Source organism: Pleurodeles waltl, chromosome 1_2 (genome assembly GCF_031143425.1).
Source record: "Pleurodeles waltl isolate 20211129_DDA chromosome 1_2, aPleWal1.hap1.20221129, whole genome shotgun sequence".
Classification (NCBI taxonomy): domain Eukaryota; kingdom Metazoa; phylum Chordata; class Amphibia; order Caudata; family Salamandridae; genus Pleurodeles; species Pleurodeles waltl.
Genome location: NC_090437.1, coordinates 1,018,367,214 through 1,018,384,392, shown reverse-complemented (window position 1 = coordinate 1,018,384,392; position 17,179 = coordinate 1,018,367,214).

Here is a 17,179-nt window from a genome sequence, read left to right as displayed (position 1 = left end):
AAGACCAAACCCACTGCCAGAAAGTGAACCTCTCCGGAACATCCTCCCTTGTGTGCCACTGACACACCCTTTTGACTGTTCAATGTCATATCTCCATTTTACATACGGCCCTTGGACACCGGACCTGTACTACCTACAGCCACGGCATCCACTCAGATGATTTAATCCACCATGACTCCACTCATTAACTATTAAACTAAATATGCACAATAAACACAGTATATCACAGCAAATGCATTTGTGTATTTATTGCGTGATGTTCAAGTGTGTGTTCAGCTAAATGTCATGTGTAAAAATACCCCTCAACCAACAGCCATTGTAAATTACAGTAGAGGGAGGCACCTTCTGCAGGGGACCTAGTACATCAGAGATATCACAATAGTCTGTTGAATGAGAGACAGTAGTCCAGCCAGACGCCAGAGTAGATCCAGTAAACAAATTTGAAAAAAGCCTAACACAGGGCACTAAACAGGATGTGAGGCATGGTAGCAATCTAAGCACATATGCAGTTCATCATTGTGGTGGCCATTGTGGATTGGTAAGGCAACAGGGCACAACTGATTACACCTCTACATCAACAAACACAATACGTACATGACTAAATAGCTGTAGCTGGCAGCTGTAATGGCCTCAACTCAACAGACTCAACTATTAGCAAAGGCAACTTGACATGAATGGCTCAGCCAACTGCTAGGAGAAGAAAGAATACACTGTACACAGTCCATAGCTGGACTCACATCTGGACATGATGTGACAGGACACAGAGCACACTAAAGGACTATCCTCAGAAGATGTTAACCTGACATCATACACAGGGGACATATGGCTGAGGTGAGACCAATTACACTGCTCCTGACATACAATCAGTTGTCTATCACCATCCACACATAGGAATGGGTAAATGGTACATCTGCACTGATGTAAATGGCCAGGAGGGACATTGTCATTAATCGAAGTGCAAGTATATTACCTGCTACAACACACACAACATACCTGTATGTCACTGGAAGTACTGATTAATCATCTCTGTCCTACAGTGTGCTGCACCATCCTCATCTGCCTCCTCTTCACTTTCCATGTCACCATCACCACCCACTGGTCCAGCGGCCACCTCCTCATCTGCAAGTAATGGGATGTGACATCGTAGGGCCAGATTGTTGAGCATGAAGCAGGCAACTATGATCTGGCACACCTTTTGGGGACTGTAGAGCGGGGCCCCTCCAGAGACATGGAGACACCGGAATCGTGCCTTAAGTAGGTCAAAAGTCCTTACAATCACACGCCTCGTCCTGCCATGAGCCTCATTGTAACATATCTCGTCATCCGTGGCAGGGAACCTCACTGGTGTTAACAGCCAGGGCAGGTTGGGATAGCTTCAGTCACCTGTACGAATAAAGACAGGACATGTTACAAACCAGGGACAGCCACAGAGCAGAATGGGTTGACAGGTGCTGCAACAGAGACACACATCCATATTGATAGCTACCAATGAGCTAAGCCCTCTTTCTCTGTAGACGTGCCATCATGTGTGAGACATTGCTGTTCCTAATTATGTAGGCATAATGCACAGATCCTGGAAACTTGGCAGTCACTTGGGAGATGTCCTGGTCAGCCAAACACACCACCTGCACGTTATTGGAGTGAAAGTTTTTCTGGTTCCTATATACTTGTTTGTGTACAGTGGGATGAACCAAAGCAATATGGGTGCCATCAATTGCTCCTATGACGTGAGAAATGTGTTCAAGGTCATAGAAGACTGCCTTTACAGTGGCCAAATCCACAGTTTGGGGGAACCTGATGTAGCTGTCCTTGTGTTTTAGGAAAGCAGACAGTACATCTTTCAAAACGAAACAGATCATGGGTTGTTATATCCCAAAAAGCCAAGCCCACTGTGACCTAAAAGAACCCCGTGGCAAGGAAGTGTAGTACTGTCAAGACTTGTACTGTGTGAGCGATGGCATAGAGATTGGGGATGACAGGCAGTAGATCTGCCTCCAACTGGGTACAGAGCTCCATGATGGTGACACGATTCAGATGATAGCTCTGGACGATGTGTGTTTCTTCCAAGTTAGCGAGGTCGACTAGTGGATGGTACACCAGTGCATTTCTTATTCTCCTCACTACATGGTGTTTAGGATGGAGAGGAGATAATGTAGAATGTAATTAGCACTCCACACGTTAGCTGTACAAAATATTGTGCCACACAACACTTCTGATGTCCCATGTTGTGTGCACATATGGGTCCCGCATGGGCCATGTATGTAGATGTTACAGTGATCTAGGGTGCAGCACCGCCTACTAGGCAGCTAGTAGGTGAACATGCAGTTCATGTGACTTCCGCCCCAATTACAGCACTGTGCGTTGAATGTGACATGTATGTGCTAATACATGATGGCATAACATGGGCCTGCACAGCATTCTGCACTTATTTTTCAACAACAAGCCATTTACTGTACATAAAATGCAGAATAGGACAGATGGAATCCACTGGCATACCCGTCATAGCGGAAGGCGGTTGCAACCACCATGCAACTTTTCATTGGTTAGCATTGCTGCCTAAGGGGGACTGGGGCCAATGAGGATCACCACCGGTGGTGATGGTTATGTACGCGGTGGCCGTGACTGCCATTTTCTAACGCTTAGCTCACTTGACTCCTGACACTTCTACAAGCAACACCTCCACTATGTGAGCTGCTGTATACTGTCTCTGGGAGCCATCATGCCACATCCTGATGGTGATAGGGCCCCGGCCTTCACCCAAGAAGAACTGGAGAAGCTAGTTGACAGGGTCCTACCCCTGTATGGATGGCTCTATGGGGCCCCAGTGGAGCAGGTGAGCCCCATGCCATTGTCGTGTGTGGTGGGGTCTGTCGTTGTGACTGGCGTAGGCATACAGGCCACCGAGTACATGCATGGTGGGGGCATGGATATTAGGAGTGTGACCCATTACAATAGATGAGAATGGCGATGTGGCGGGTCTGATGTGTGGAGGCCATTGCTGTCTACTTTGTGCAAGTTTTAATCACTTTCTCCTCCTGTCTGTGTCACCAATCCAGGTCAGCACCCATCAGAAGAAAGGGATTTTGGCATGCTATCGCCAAGCAAGTCCGGACCCTGGGGGTCAATAGCCGGTGGATCACCCATTCTCGAAAGCGGTGGGAGAACCTGAGATGCTGGGCCTGGAAGACTGTGGAGGCTCAGCTGGAAATGTCCTCCCAACGAGGGATGGTGCCTGTTGGAGCCTGACTCCCCTAATAGCCCACATTTTGCCAGTGGCCTACCCTGAGGTGTATAGGTGCTTGAGGGCAGCACAGCAACCACAAGGGGGTGAGTACTGACTGTTACCTCACCCTTGTAAGGCCTTGAGTGGGACTAGGTGGGCAACTACAGGAATACTGTGATTGTGGACTATGGTAGACACACAACGACAATGGGTATCAGTGACCTAGCCAGGGTAGATATGATTTATGTGTGACAAGACAATGCTGTCACTGAATTGAAAGGTCACATTTCCCATGGTTGTGCCGGTTTTGTTAACCTAAGCATTGTATCTGACCAGCTCCAACTATCGGTATCATTGTATCAAGGGTGTAAGTGCAATTCTATCTGTGTTAGTCTCCTACATGAACTGACAATGTCTTGGTATTGAACAATTGCTGCAATGGACTGATTGTGGGTCTGGGTTTACAGCTCCACCACAAGAAGGACCTCAATGGGACAGGAGTATTGCCCTGAGAGGTGACTATGCAAACATATGTCTCCTTCAGAGTGTAGAGATGTGTAGGAAAACAACAATGGGATACTGCTACATGGGATTACATGAGGGCAGATTGTACAGCAATTACTGCTATAGTAGATATCATTGTGTGAACTCGGCCTTACAACTATGGGATGGTACTTGATGTGGTAAGTACCCTGAAGTACCAACATTGTGTATTCATACCATTTTTAAGATGTCCCTGCCAATTCCTCTGAGGCAATAGTGAGTCACTGCCTTCTTCATGTCCATATCTGTACTTGTGTGGACATCTGATGTTAACTGTCCATTCCAGCTTTCCAATGGCAATAGGGGGCATGTTTATACCCCTTTTTTTTTTAACGCAAATTCGGCGCAAAACAAACTCCATATTTATATTTTGCCGTTATACCTGTCTAACATCAAAATATTGGAGTTTGCACCATTTTTTAGATGCGTGAACCTACCTTGCGTCAATGAGATGCTAGATAGGCATTCCCATTAAAAAAATGGTGCTAGCCCCATATTTATCCCCGGTGCTAAAATGACACACGGGTGGGAGGAGGGGCTAAATAATGGTGCAAAACTTGCTTTGCACCATTATTTAACACCTGGATCAGACCAGGCGTTAAGGGACCTGTGGATCCGTTTCCATGGTTAAACACCATGGAATAGGCAGATAGGTTCCCTCCTCAAGCCCCAGGAACACCCCCACCTACACCAGAGGGTCACCGGAGGATGGGGACCCCATCCCAGGTAAGTAGGGTAAGTATAGGTAAGTAAATAAAAAAAAAGTTAAAGTGCCAACGGGGGGCCAACTTGGGGCCCCCTGCATGGCACAAGGTGCAATGGCCATGCCCAGGGGGCATTGGTCCCCTATGCTGGCCATTGGGGTGGTGGGCATGGCTTCTGTCTTTTCTAAGACAGGAGTCATGGGGTATGGATGGTTTTGCGTCAGAAAATGAGGCTAGGCTTGTTAGAGTCATCTTTTTTTACTCTAACCAGCCTAACGTAATTTTTTGGTGCAAAACACCCTTCCCCCCCCCATACTGCCAGCCACACCGGCTAACGTCATTTTTGTTTTTTTACACTAGCCCACCCTTTGCACCGGCTTGCGCCATTCCATAAATACGGCGCCCGGCTGGTGCTCAGAAATGGCGCAAGCCAGTGCTAAACGTTTTGGTGCAAAACTGAGTTAGTGCAGTTTTGCAACAAAAAGTATAAATAGCCCCTAGGTATTATCAGACTTGGCGTGCAATAGCAATGGCATGCCCAGCACTGAGATGTTATGTGAGATATGCACATGTTCATATGTGTATATGGAAGTTAGGTGTTGACCCTTTTCCATCCTATCTTCTCTCTCTCCCTCCCTCCCTCTCTTTCTCTCACTTTGTGTGCATCAGCATCATCTAGCAAAGAAGAAGGGGTACAGACAAATGGGGAAGCGGCAGCCCACGGGACCCAGGAGGCTAATTGCAGCAAGGCTGAGGGACCCAGTGGGACAGAGGGCGAGGGGAGTGCCACGGGGGAGACCGGATCGTCTACATCATCCTCGGAATCCTTCTCCAGTGGACACTCCCTGGTGGTGGCAGACCCATCCGGGACCACCCCAGCACCATCATTGTCCTCCACCCCCCATACTAGCACTGCCCTCCCTGTAGCTCCCCACCCAGTTGCCCGTGTCTGCTTACCCAGGAGGGTGGGCATCTCCTTCACCACAGGCACCTCTGCCCCTGCCCCAGTCAGCCCTGCTGCCCTCAGTGAGGAGGCTTTTGACCTCATGAGGTCCATCTCTGTAGGTCAGACCACCATTGTGAATGCAATCCAGGGAGAGGCGGCTCAAGAGCAACAGAGCAATGCATACCGGGAAGGCATACACGGTGCCATGGCTGCCCTGCAGAGATCCTTTCAGGCTCTGGCCTCCTCCCTGACCGTCCCCCCTCCACCTACCTCTTCCCAATCCCCTCTGACCACACCCATACAGAGCACACCTTCACACATGCATGCATCCACCACAACAGACACGGTTCCACATGACAAACACAAGCACCACAAGACCCACCACCGGCATGCACACAGACAGCAGCCACCAGCAGATACAACAACATGCACTGCCTGCACAGACACCCCCTCCATTACAGACACTTCACCACTCACACCTGTTGAAATGACATCAACACTCCCTGATCCAGCCACAACTTCCACATTACCCACAGTCACCACAATAGCTGACCCGCAGACATCCGTACCCAGTCAACATATCCGCAAACAGCACAACCACTGACACCCCCATATGCAGCACATCCACCATTCCAGCAGCCACGACCCCAACACACAGTCACCCATCCAGCATGGTAATGCCCAGCACCTCCTCCCTCCCTCCTCCCAAGACACTTAAACACCCGCACTCATCCACCCAACAGACATCCAGCACACACACGAATTCCACTCACGCATCTGCACGCATGACACACAAAGACTCATCTGACAACCACTCGCACTCCCTCCACTCTCAAACGCTTTTCCCATGACCGCCCTTGTGTCCCAAGAAAAGTTTCCTTTATGACTTTACCCACCTCCCTGACCCTCTTCCACCTCGTCAGTCCCCGAAGCGCTATGTGTTCCTGCCCAAGTCCATTCCTTCCAAGTCTGCCTCCTCTTGTGGCCCCCTGGTGTTGCCCATGCTCCGCCTCCTGCCAAGAGATCTACCCCCAAACCCAAAGTCCCCACTCCTAAGGCTAAACCTAAAGACCCTCGACTAAAATACAAAGCCAAGCCCTAGCCCCCCCAACCCAAGGCCAAACCCAGGGACCCCCATCCCAAACCCCCACTCATCCACCACCCCCTCACCCCTGAGGTGCCTGCCTGCTCCCTTGATGCCCCTACCACATGGAGATGATTTTGCAGTCAGGAGTCAAGTTGGGTCACTGAGACGTGCCATTTGTTTCATGGCAAAGAGACACATGGACTGGACAATAGCCGTTTGCCTGTCTATAGTTATTTACTTATAATTTATTTTTAATACATCAGGGCCAACCTGCAGTTGGTGTTGATGATGACTTACTTGTCATGCCTTTCATTCAACATATCTGACTTGTTTAAGTGGGCTTTGGGTTGTGGCTGTGTGAGTTATGTGCGTTGGTAGTGCTGGCTGTTGTGCCTGGAATGCATGTGTGTGTGTGTAGGCCTGCCATTGGTCCAGCTGCTACTGACGTGTTTTGTGTGTGTAATATTGTGTGGTTCCATGCATGTGTGACGCTGAGTTCAGCACTGTATGTGGTGTGATGTGTTGTGGTGGTGTTTTGTGCCATTGTGTGATTGTTGTGTGTGCACCCGTGTGTGTGGGGATAGCTATGTCATCTGGGTTGTGTGGGCGTTGTGTGACATTTGGTACGTTGTGTGTGTGCTGTTGTTTATTGGTTGTGTGTTTTCTTTGCGTGTTGTTGTCGGTATGTGTTGTCATGTGTAGGTATGCAGTGCAATATGTTAGCAGGCGTTTGTGTAGCTGCGGTTGTGATGTGTGACTCAGTGGTGTTGTGTATATGTGTGTTCGCCTGTGGCGATGATGTATGTGCCGGGTGGTGTGTGTATGGGATGTGTGTGTTGTGCGTGGTGTGTGTATTGTCCGTGTGCATGCACATGTGTGTGTTTTGTGTGTGAGTAAGTGTATGTGTGTGTGTTGGTATGAATGTGTGGTAGCTTGTGTGTGTGTCCATCGCTAGCCATCCCGGATGTGTGTGTTGTGTGTGAGTGTGTTCTAATACCTTTCCCTCCATTGTGTGCTACATGTGTGTACTTACGGTTGTTGTCCTCTTCGTCGTTGCCGTCGCTGGTACCAAAGAGGCAGGGTGAGCAGGAGCACTGGGAAGACTTCAAGTTTTGGTTTCATGGCGGCTCCAGGTGTGTCTGTGTTCCTGAAGGTGGGTGTCTCCTTTTATATGGTTCGTTTCCACCAGGGTTTTGGTGGCGGTGCAAATAATGGAAGTGTGCAACCTCGTAACACGCTCGGCGGGAACATGGTCTCCTCCGGCCTGGAGATGACTACCGCCATCTGCCACATCCCATCCGCACTGGCAGTACTTGCAGTGGATTGGCTGTGATCAGTTCAGAAGACCGCCATGATCATAATATGGTGATTTTCTCCACCGGCCCAGCAGCAGTGTGACCACCATCACCACCATGGCAGTCCTCGCAGCGCCAAACTCGTAGTGAGGGCCATAATGTCCACTGATTTTAAAGCCTGTCTTCACCTTCAGAATCCTGCACCATTTTGTGGACATATTCACCACAATGGGACAATATACTACTAAAAAACTTACCTTTATCACAGTTGGAAGCAAAACACTTGGTGGGTCATTCCGACCTCGGCGGTCTTTTCAATAGACCGCCGAGGGACCGCCGTACGGAAGACCGCCAGTGCTGGCGGTCTTCCGCATGGGCCATTCTGACTGTTGGCAGCGCTCCGCCCGTTTCTGGACGAAGAGCCGCCAACAGCCATACTGGCGGCAGGCGGGGAAGTGGAGGTAGCTCCACCGCCACGCCAACAAAACACCGCCCAGCGAATCACGACCTGTGATTCGCTGTGGCGGTGTTCTGTTGGCGTGTCGGTGTCAGCAGAGCTGCCCGTTCCCTCCCGGAGGATCACCAGGAACAGGTAAGGTGATCGTCCGCTAGGGAAGGGGGGTGGGGGGGGTTGTGAGTTGTGTGCGTGCATGGGGGTGTGCGTGTGTGTATATTGAGGGGGCGTGTGAATGCGTGCATGAATGCGGGGGGTGTGTGTATGTGCATGAATGCGGGGGGGGTGTGTATGTGCATGAATGCGTGCATGAATGCGGGGGGTGTGTGTATGTGCATGAATGCGGGGGGTGTGTGTATGTGCATGAATGCGTGCCTGTATGTGTGTATGTGTGTGTATATGTTGGGGATCGGGGTGGGGGACAGGGGTCCTGCAACCTTTTGGAGGTGGCAGGGGTGGTGGGGGGGGTAGGGGAGGGAGTCGGGGTTGGGGGTGGGGGAGACCCCTATCAGTGCCAGGGAAGAGATTCCCTGGCACTGATAGTGCTTACCGCCATGGATTGCATGGCGGTCCCCAACCGCATGAAATCCATGGCGGTAAGCCGGGGTCAGGCGGGTTGGAATACCGCCGGCGGTATGTGACGACCGCCGGGCTGGAGACCCAGGTCTCCAGCCCGGCGGTCGTTACTGCCGTGGCGGTCGGAACGGTGAAGCGGCGGCTGACCATGGCGGTAACCGCCATGGTCAGAATACATGAAAAAAGACCGCCAGTCTGTTGGCGGTCTTACCGCTGCTTCACCGCCGACCGCCAGGGTCAGAATGACCCCCTTAATGAAGAAAACTGCAAGAACTCATGGTTTACCTAATTTCATTGTCTCAGATTGTGGACCTCAATTCACCTCACCATTTTAAGGAACTTTAATGACATTGTTGAAAGTACAAATATAGAAACCCAGTAGTTCCCATACCATCCACAGATGAACTGAAAGGGTAAACTAGAACATTAAGTGGCATCTAAAAAGTTGTTTTAGACAACATAAAAAGTACAGGGCTTCATTGGTAAAAGTCAGGCGTAACAACTCAATGCCTAGCTCTCTCAATATGTCTCAGTTATATTGTACTTATGCTTCCAAAAGACATTACTTCTAGTCCAACAGAAAAAGTAGGTGATTCTGTGTGTGTTTCTAAATGTATTTACGTTTACCCGAATGCCATTCAAAATCTAAGCCTTGGGACGTTTTTCCATCTCCAAAGTTATTATTCAAATGAGTTACGCTGCATTCCATATGTTCCTCTTGAAACCACACCAGGCTCTGCCTCTTTAAACTACTTTTCTCCTTCCTTTGGTGATGCAAGCCAAAGTACCTGAATATTAGATTTTTACTATTCTTGACTGTTAATGAGTATGAGGTATCTGACTGGAAGGGATATAGACCTGCTGACCAATATTGGGAGCCTGATATCTTTGTCCATGTCACTCATCTTCTGCATTCCGTCCATTGTTGTGTTCCCTTCAAAGTGGGAGGCACTTCTAAAGTGGGAGTCACTGTCAGGAATCAGTCTTACAGGACAATGGGAGGACCCTGGAATCAGCGTCCGAGAGACTCTGCAAATCAATGACTGAGAACATGGCGTCTGTGGTTTTCGCCTTACCAGTGGTGGCTAAAAACATCTAACATTCACCTCAGTCCACTATGACATTTGCCTGTGAGTTCAGACAAAGGCTCCCCATATGCTAGGAAACACCATCTGGAGTACGATCTGAGGCGGAATTGCTGAACTTGTCCTTGGAACTATGTAGTCCTGCCTGTGCGAGAGGAAAGGAAGGGCCAACCATGCATGAGGAACTGAACATGGAAGGGACTGCAATAACTGACCCTGGTATAGGGAGTCACTCTAACAGAAACTCAGGATCTAACAAGACAGACGAGATCAGGAGCACAGATCTGTCTGTAACGCTTACTTGAAAGAGCTGCAGCACTGCTAAAGTGTGTTGGGTGGCCACACCCCATTATCCCTGTTATGACCACAAGGGCACAAGGATCCTGCCTAGAAGGCCCAACTGAAGTTGTGTGGTCCCAAGAACCAAGAAACAAAGGGCCTGATTTATATATTGGTGGACGAGTTACTCCGTCACAACGGTAATAGGTATCCTGTCTTCCGAAATCTAAATCCCATTATATCCTATGGGATTTAGATTTCGGCGGACGGGATATCCATCACTGCTGTAAACAAGTAACGTGTACGCTAATATCTAAATCAGGCCCCAAGATTAAACCTGAGGTGCTCCATTGTACCATGCAAGGAATAGAGGACCCTGCACTGCCAATAAGTAACCATAGTCACCCTGCACAGAGGATTTGAGGCACTCACCTCCTGGCACTATGTGTCAATGATAGCACCTGGCAGGACCCACGTGTGAATGAATAGTACCCAGCAGAGCTAACATGGTCAGTTATGTTTGATGGTCCTGTAGGGCTTGCCATGTGATCTGCTGGTGCCACACATCCAAAGGGAAAGATGGGGGCATGGAGGTTTTATCCTAAGTGGAGAGCGGGTGAGCAAGGAGGAACCTGGGAGAACCTCACAGTGATGCCAAGCACCAAGGCCAAAGGCTCACAAGCACCTCCCAAACAAATAATAAACAACAGACCCCCTCTGGGGGCTGTCAGAGGCTGAATTGGACCCCTGCTGGCAGTAAAACATCAGGCCTAAATTGTGGATGAGTCCAAGTTCTCATATTGGTCCAGAAAGGCCAGCTAGCTATCATTATTGCATCTCTGACCTATTTAGTGAGATCCTCCGTGCTGATCAGGCAACTTAAATAGGAATTTATCAAGGAACATAGAGTGAGAGTCAGTTTAAGGAGCTTGGGCAAGACCCTGATGGCAGATCACAGAAAGAAATAAAGTATCCTCTCCAAACAGCAAAACAGCCCCAACTCACTATAAGGGTAAACACCATTACCTTGCATAAAAATTTATCCGCAACCATGCTTCAGCTGCAGAGAAAGCTATGCCCTGACACCCAGGAACTGATTAAACACAGATCCATTTTAGATGGATATTCCCAACATACCCGCTGTTCCACGTTCATGACTGTGAATGGACCATAACGGACGTGGAAGCGTGCCTCCCACCTTTGTCACCATTGGAAGTGCACAGGGTGAATGAGAAGCAATTTGGTGACAAGCAAAATCGGGGACCAAAAGACACAGAGGGTCTGATTTTGAGTTCGGCAGATGACTTACTCCATCACAAACGTGACAGATATCCGTTCACCATACTACAAGTCCATTAAATCCGACGGCATCTGTAACACTGCGGATGGGATGTCTGTCAATTTTGTGATGGAGTAGCCCGCCTGCTGATCTTTAAATTAGGCCCAGAGTCTTTGTGGGCAGGTCCCTTGAAGCCCTAATGTGACAAAACCACAAGAAAATATTGAGAGTCATTGCTAGAATGCGTATATAGGATTTAGCCAAAGAGTGAACAATGTGAGGAGGGGTGCTCTAAGTTAGCCACACCTGCACCATATCTCATGCACCCTGTGCTGCCCTGTTGTGTGTTGCATTCCCAGAGGAGGGGTGGGCCAGTATTGGATTTTCCTATCCATGCCGTTATCGTTTTTTACATGATCTTCTGTTGTGTGTATCACATTTAACTGGGATCCTCCGTACTCCATGGGCTATCCAGCCATTACTTTTTTAGAATGAAGAATAGGGACTATCCTATACAGTACTGGGTAGAGCTATCCAAGATAGCCAGGGTGGCAATCCTGAGCAACATCTTCTTAGAATGGGAACTTCTAAGCTGTGGTACCGGGCCCAGAGGGTAGGTTTATGAAAATTCATTTGAAAGGAACTAAATTTTTTGCTAGATTAACCTTTAAGCTCCAAACACAGGTCAAGACTATTTTTTTTTAAAAACGTGATCAACAAAATCATGAGGGGTGACGTATGGGATGATTAAGGGAGGCAACTTTAATTCGACCTTAGATCCCGACCTGAATAGAGGCAATTCGAGCAGTCATGTAACAGGAGTTGGGTAAAACCTAGGGAGGCTTATGACACAGTGGGTGCTAGTGGACACTCTGCAAACAATACCTCTAGACATTATGATTTTTTTATTTTTCTCTCACATTCACAGCACATACTGCTGAATAGATTTCTTATTCGTGCCTAAGTCTGTGGTGAGTAGATTGATAGACACAGATATCCCACATATATCCTTGTCTGACCATGATCATGTAGAGATTGTCTATGACCATAATCCACATGCACACCTGGATTCCCTTTAGTGCATATTCCGAGAGCTGTTTCAACGATCAAGAGCAAAGCAGAAACTAGTCCATAAGAAGACAGATTTCTTTGAGAATGTTGGAAATGGCCCTTTTTGCAGGGTTATCCCCAAACGTTTTGCCGCTAACCACCTGTTTTTGACTGTGTGCTGCATTTCGTTTTTGCTAGTTTTAGGACTCTGGACACTTTACCACTGTTGACCAGTGCTAAAGTGCAAGTGCTCCCTGTTGAAATTGTATCTGTGATTGGCTTATCCATGATTGGCATATTTTATTTACTAGTAGATCCCTAGTTTAGTGCACCATGTGTGTCCAGGGCCTGTAAATCAAATGCTACTAGTGGGCCTGCAGGACTGATTGTGCCACCCACATGAGTAGCCCTGTAAAAATGTCTCAGACATGCCACTGCAGTGTCTGTGTGTGTAGTTTCAAACTGCCATATAGACCTGGCATGCACCCACTTGCCAAGCCCTAACCTTCCCTTTTACTACATGTAAGACACCCCCTAAGGCAGCCCCATGGGCAGGGTGCAGTGTATTTAAAAGGTAGGATATGTCATGGTGTGTTTTACATGTCCTGATAGTGAAACATTGCTAAATTGAGTTTTCACTATTACAAGGCCTATCTCTCCCATAGGGAACATGGGGGTTGCCTTGAAATATCTTTTAAGTGTAATTTCTCATTGGGAGCAGACAGAGACCTGGAGTTTGGAGTCTCCAAACTCACAATTTAAAAACACATAGGGGGTCATTACAACATTGGCGGTAAATGCCGCTTACCGCCATGCAGAAGACCGCCAACACACCGCTGCGGCTGCGGAATTCCGCCACGGCGATTATGCCCCACAGCTCAGAATCTGCCAAAATTTAGACACCCACACAAGTCCACCACACCAAAGGTCAGTGATAAACTGGCGATAACAAAACCTCCACCGTCACGCCAACAGGAATACGCCCACACTATCACGACTCACGAAACCACACAGTGGTCTTTCAACCGCGGTATTCCATTGGTGGTACACACCGCCGCGCTCAAAATACACACACATTTACAAAACACTACCACATTGGACAAATCGAAATACACACACCTGAGACACGTACACACACCACTCCCACACATCCAATACAATAAAAAACACACGCCCACATCACCCACAAACCCCTATGACCACAATTGCGACTGGAGGCCACAGAGAGACACCACCATCTACAAACTAGCATCCACAGGCACTCAACACCATCACTCACACAACATCCACGCACAAAACACCACACACCCCTAAACATCACCCCACATATCACAACACACACCACCCCACACATCACCCACACCACCCCATGGCACCGCAAAGACACCCCAGGTTCTCTGAGGAGGAGCTCAGGGTCATGGTGGAGGAAATCATCCAGTTAGAGCCACAGCTATTCGGATCACAGGTGCAGCACACCACCATAGCTAGGAAGATGGAGCAATGGCGCAGAACAGGGTGGACAGGGTCAACGCAGTGGGACAGCACCCAAGAACACGGGATGACATCAGGAAGAGGTGGAACGACCTACGGGGGAAGGTACGTTCCGTGGTCTCAAGACACCACATTGCAGTTCAGAGGACTGGCGGCAGACCCCCAGCTCCTCCCCCACAACTAACAACATGGGAGGAGCAGGTCTTGGCTATACTGCATCCTGAGGGCCTCGCAGGAGTAGCTGGAGGAATGGACTCTGGCAAGTCAAATCTTAACTATTACATCCCTCACCCTACCTGCATGCTATCACATACCCCCACCCTCGCCCTCACCCCCATCACTCCAACTCCTCACATATGTCCCACTATCACAACCCAGCCATCCCAACACCAAGCCCTGCATGCAACACCAAAGCATGGACACCCATCACCAATGCATGGCCACTGCACATACCCACACACACCCCTAAACAATTATCACACAAGGTCCCACACAAGAATGCAAGCACTGGGGTTCAGGGTCACCCACCCATTGCACACACAGATGCAATAATCATGCCTTTACATCCCTGCAGGACCCCTACCCAACTTCACCGGACAGGAGGGTCCAGACACGTCCACTCCACCCACAGAAGAGGCCCACAGTGATGATACTATATGCAATTATATACACCAAGAACACAAGTCCAAGGGATTCCACCATCATAGTCCGTGGATCACAGGTCCCAAAAGGCATGGTCGAGGCCCACACTCAATACCCGAACAAGACGGAGAGAACACTGCAGGGGCATCAGTTGGAAATAAAACAGGCACCTCAGGGGGAAGGGGACCAGTTGAGTGCATGACGCCAGATCCACGAGGGGGCTCCATGCCCACTGCTGCATCCTGGGGAGTGCAAAGCCACAGTGTCACAAGTCTCTACAGTGGGTGGGTTGCCCACTGTTCAATCCTGGGGAGTGCAAAGCCACAGTCTCACAAGTCTCTACAGTGGGTGGGTTGCCCGCTGTTCAATCCTGGGGAGCGCAAAGCCACAGTCTAACAAGTCTCTACAGTGGGTGGTTTGCCCACTGTTCAATCCTGGGGAGTGCAAAGCCACAGTCTCACAAGTATCTACAGTGGGTGGGTTGCCCACTGTTCAATCCTGGGGAGTGCAAAGCCACAGTCTCTCAAGTGGATAACATTCTCCACTGGTTCTGGAGGGGGCTTTGTGCCCAGATTGCTTCATCCTGCCAAGGACAGAGGTAGCGGATGCTCTTCTCCACTGGTTCTGGAGGTGGCTTTGTGCCCAGAGTGCTTCATCCTGCCAACGACAGAGGTAGTGGATGTAAATCTCCACTGGTTCTGGAGGGGGCTTTGTGCCCAGAGTGCTTCATCCTGCCAAGGACAGAGGTAGTGGATGCTCTTCTCCACTGGTTTAGCGGTGCTGGTGGCGGCGGTGTCCTTGGCAGCGGTGCTTGTGGCGGCGGTGTCCTTGGCAGCGGTGCTTGTGGCGGCAGTGTCCTTGGCAGCGGTTCAGCTGGTGGCGGTCTTGTCCTGGCCTGCGGGGCTGCTGGCGGCGGTGTCCTTGGCAATGGTTCAGCTGGTGCCGGTCTTGTCCTGGCCTGCAGGGCTGCTGGCGGTCGCCTCATGGGCAGCGTGGCTGCTGCTGGCGGTCCTGTCTGTAGCAGCGGGGCTGCTGGCGGTCGCCGCCTGGGCAGCGGGGCTGCTGCTGGCGGTCTTCTCCTGGGCAGTGTGGCTGCTGCTGGCGGTCTTGTCTGTGGCAGCGGGGCTGCTGGGGGTCGCCTCCTGGGCAGCAGGGCTGCTGCTGGCGGGGCTGCTGCTGGCGGTCCTGTCTGTGGCAACGGGGCTGCTGGCGGTCGCCTCCTGGGCAGCGGGGCTGCTGCTGACGGTCTTCTCCTGGGCTGTGTGGCTGCTGCTGGCAGTCCTGTCTGTGGCAGCGGGGCTGCTGGCGGTCGCCTCCTAGGCAGCGGGGCTGCTGCTGGCGGTCTTCTCCTGGGCAGTGTGGCTGCTGCTGGCGGTCCTGTCTGTGGCAGCGGGGCTGCTGGCGGTCTTGTCCGCCGTGCTGATCTTCCCAGACTTGCCGGTTTTACTGTGCCCCCTCCCCACCTTGGATGGTGTCGCAGCTGTCTCCACACTCCCAACTGGACCCCTGGGATCGGCTTTGGTGGCTGATTTCTTTCCCCTCTCCCGCCGGGCACTGGCCAACTTTTGATGCTTGACAGGTGGGGGACTGACCGTGCTGTGGCTCCTTGCCACACTGGCTGCCCTGCTACCTGGTGCACTCCATAATCCGGTGACTACTGGCACCACTGGTCCCGCCGATGTTGTGGCTGAGGTGCAGGGTGGGACCTGGAGAGTCGGGCCCTAGGAGACTGAAGGGGTGGGGGAGGTGAGGGGAAGAGGTCAAGGTTGGACAGGAAAGGTTTCTTAGGAACACTGGGATGGGTAGATGGAGGGGATTTGGGAGTGCAGGAAGAGGTAGTGGTTGTAGGAGGTGTACGTTTGGTGACTTTGGGTGAAGGTGCCTGGGCTGGATGCTGTCGTGAGGTGGATGGCTGTTGGGTGGGTGTGTGGCTGCATTTGTGTACCTTGGGAGGTGGCCTCACAGACACACTGGGAGAGGACACAGGGGATGTGTGAATGGTAGTGGGGGTGGTGACTGCACGTGAGCGGGTGTGGTGGTGTGTGTGCTGGTGATGGACGTAGTGGCTGAGGATGTAGTGCATGCAGGTTTGAGTGGAGACGAGACAGGGAGGGAGGAGGGAGACGAGGAGGAGGGGGACACAGTGGAGGCAGTGGATGTTGGTGTGTCTGCATGTGTGTGATGATTGCGTGAGTGCCTGTGGGGTGTGTGGTGCTTATGTTTGCCAGAGCTTCCCTTGTGTGTTGAGGTGTGTGCATGCTGGTCTGATGGTGTGCTTGGGATAGGCTGAGGTACAGGGGTGTGGGTCTGGGTGGAGGAAGTTGGAGGGGGGAGGCTAGAGACAGGGACAATGGCTGCCATCAGTGCTGAGGCCAGAGTCTGAAAAGCTTGCTGAAGGGTTGCCTGACCAGAGTGAATGCCCTCCAGGAATGCATTGGTTTGTTGCAACTACCTCTCTACACCCTGGATGGTATTCAAAATGGTAGACTGCCCAACAGTGAGGGACCTGAGGAGGTGAATGGCCT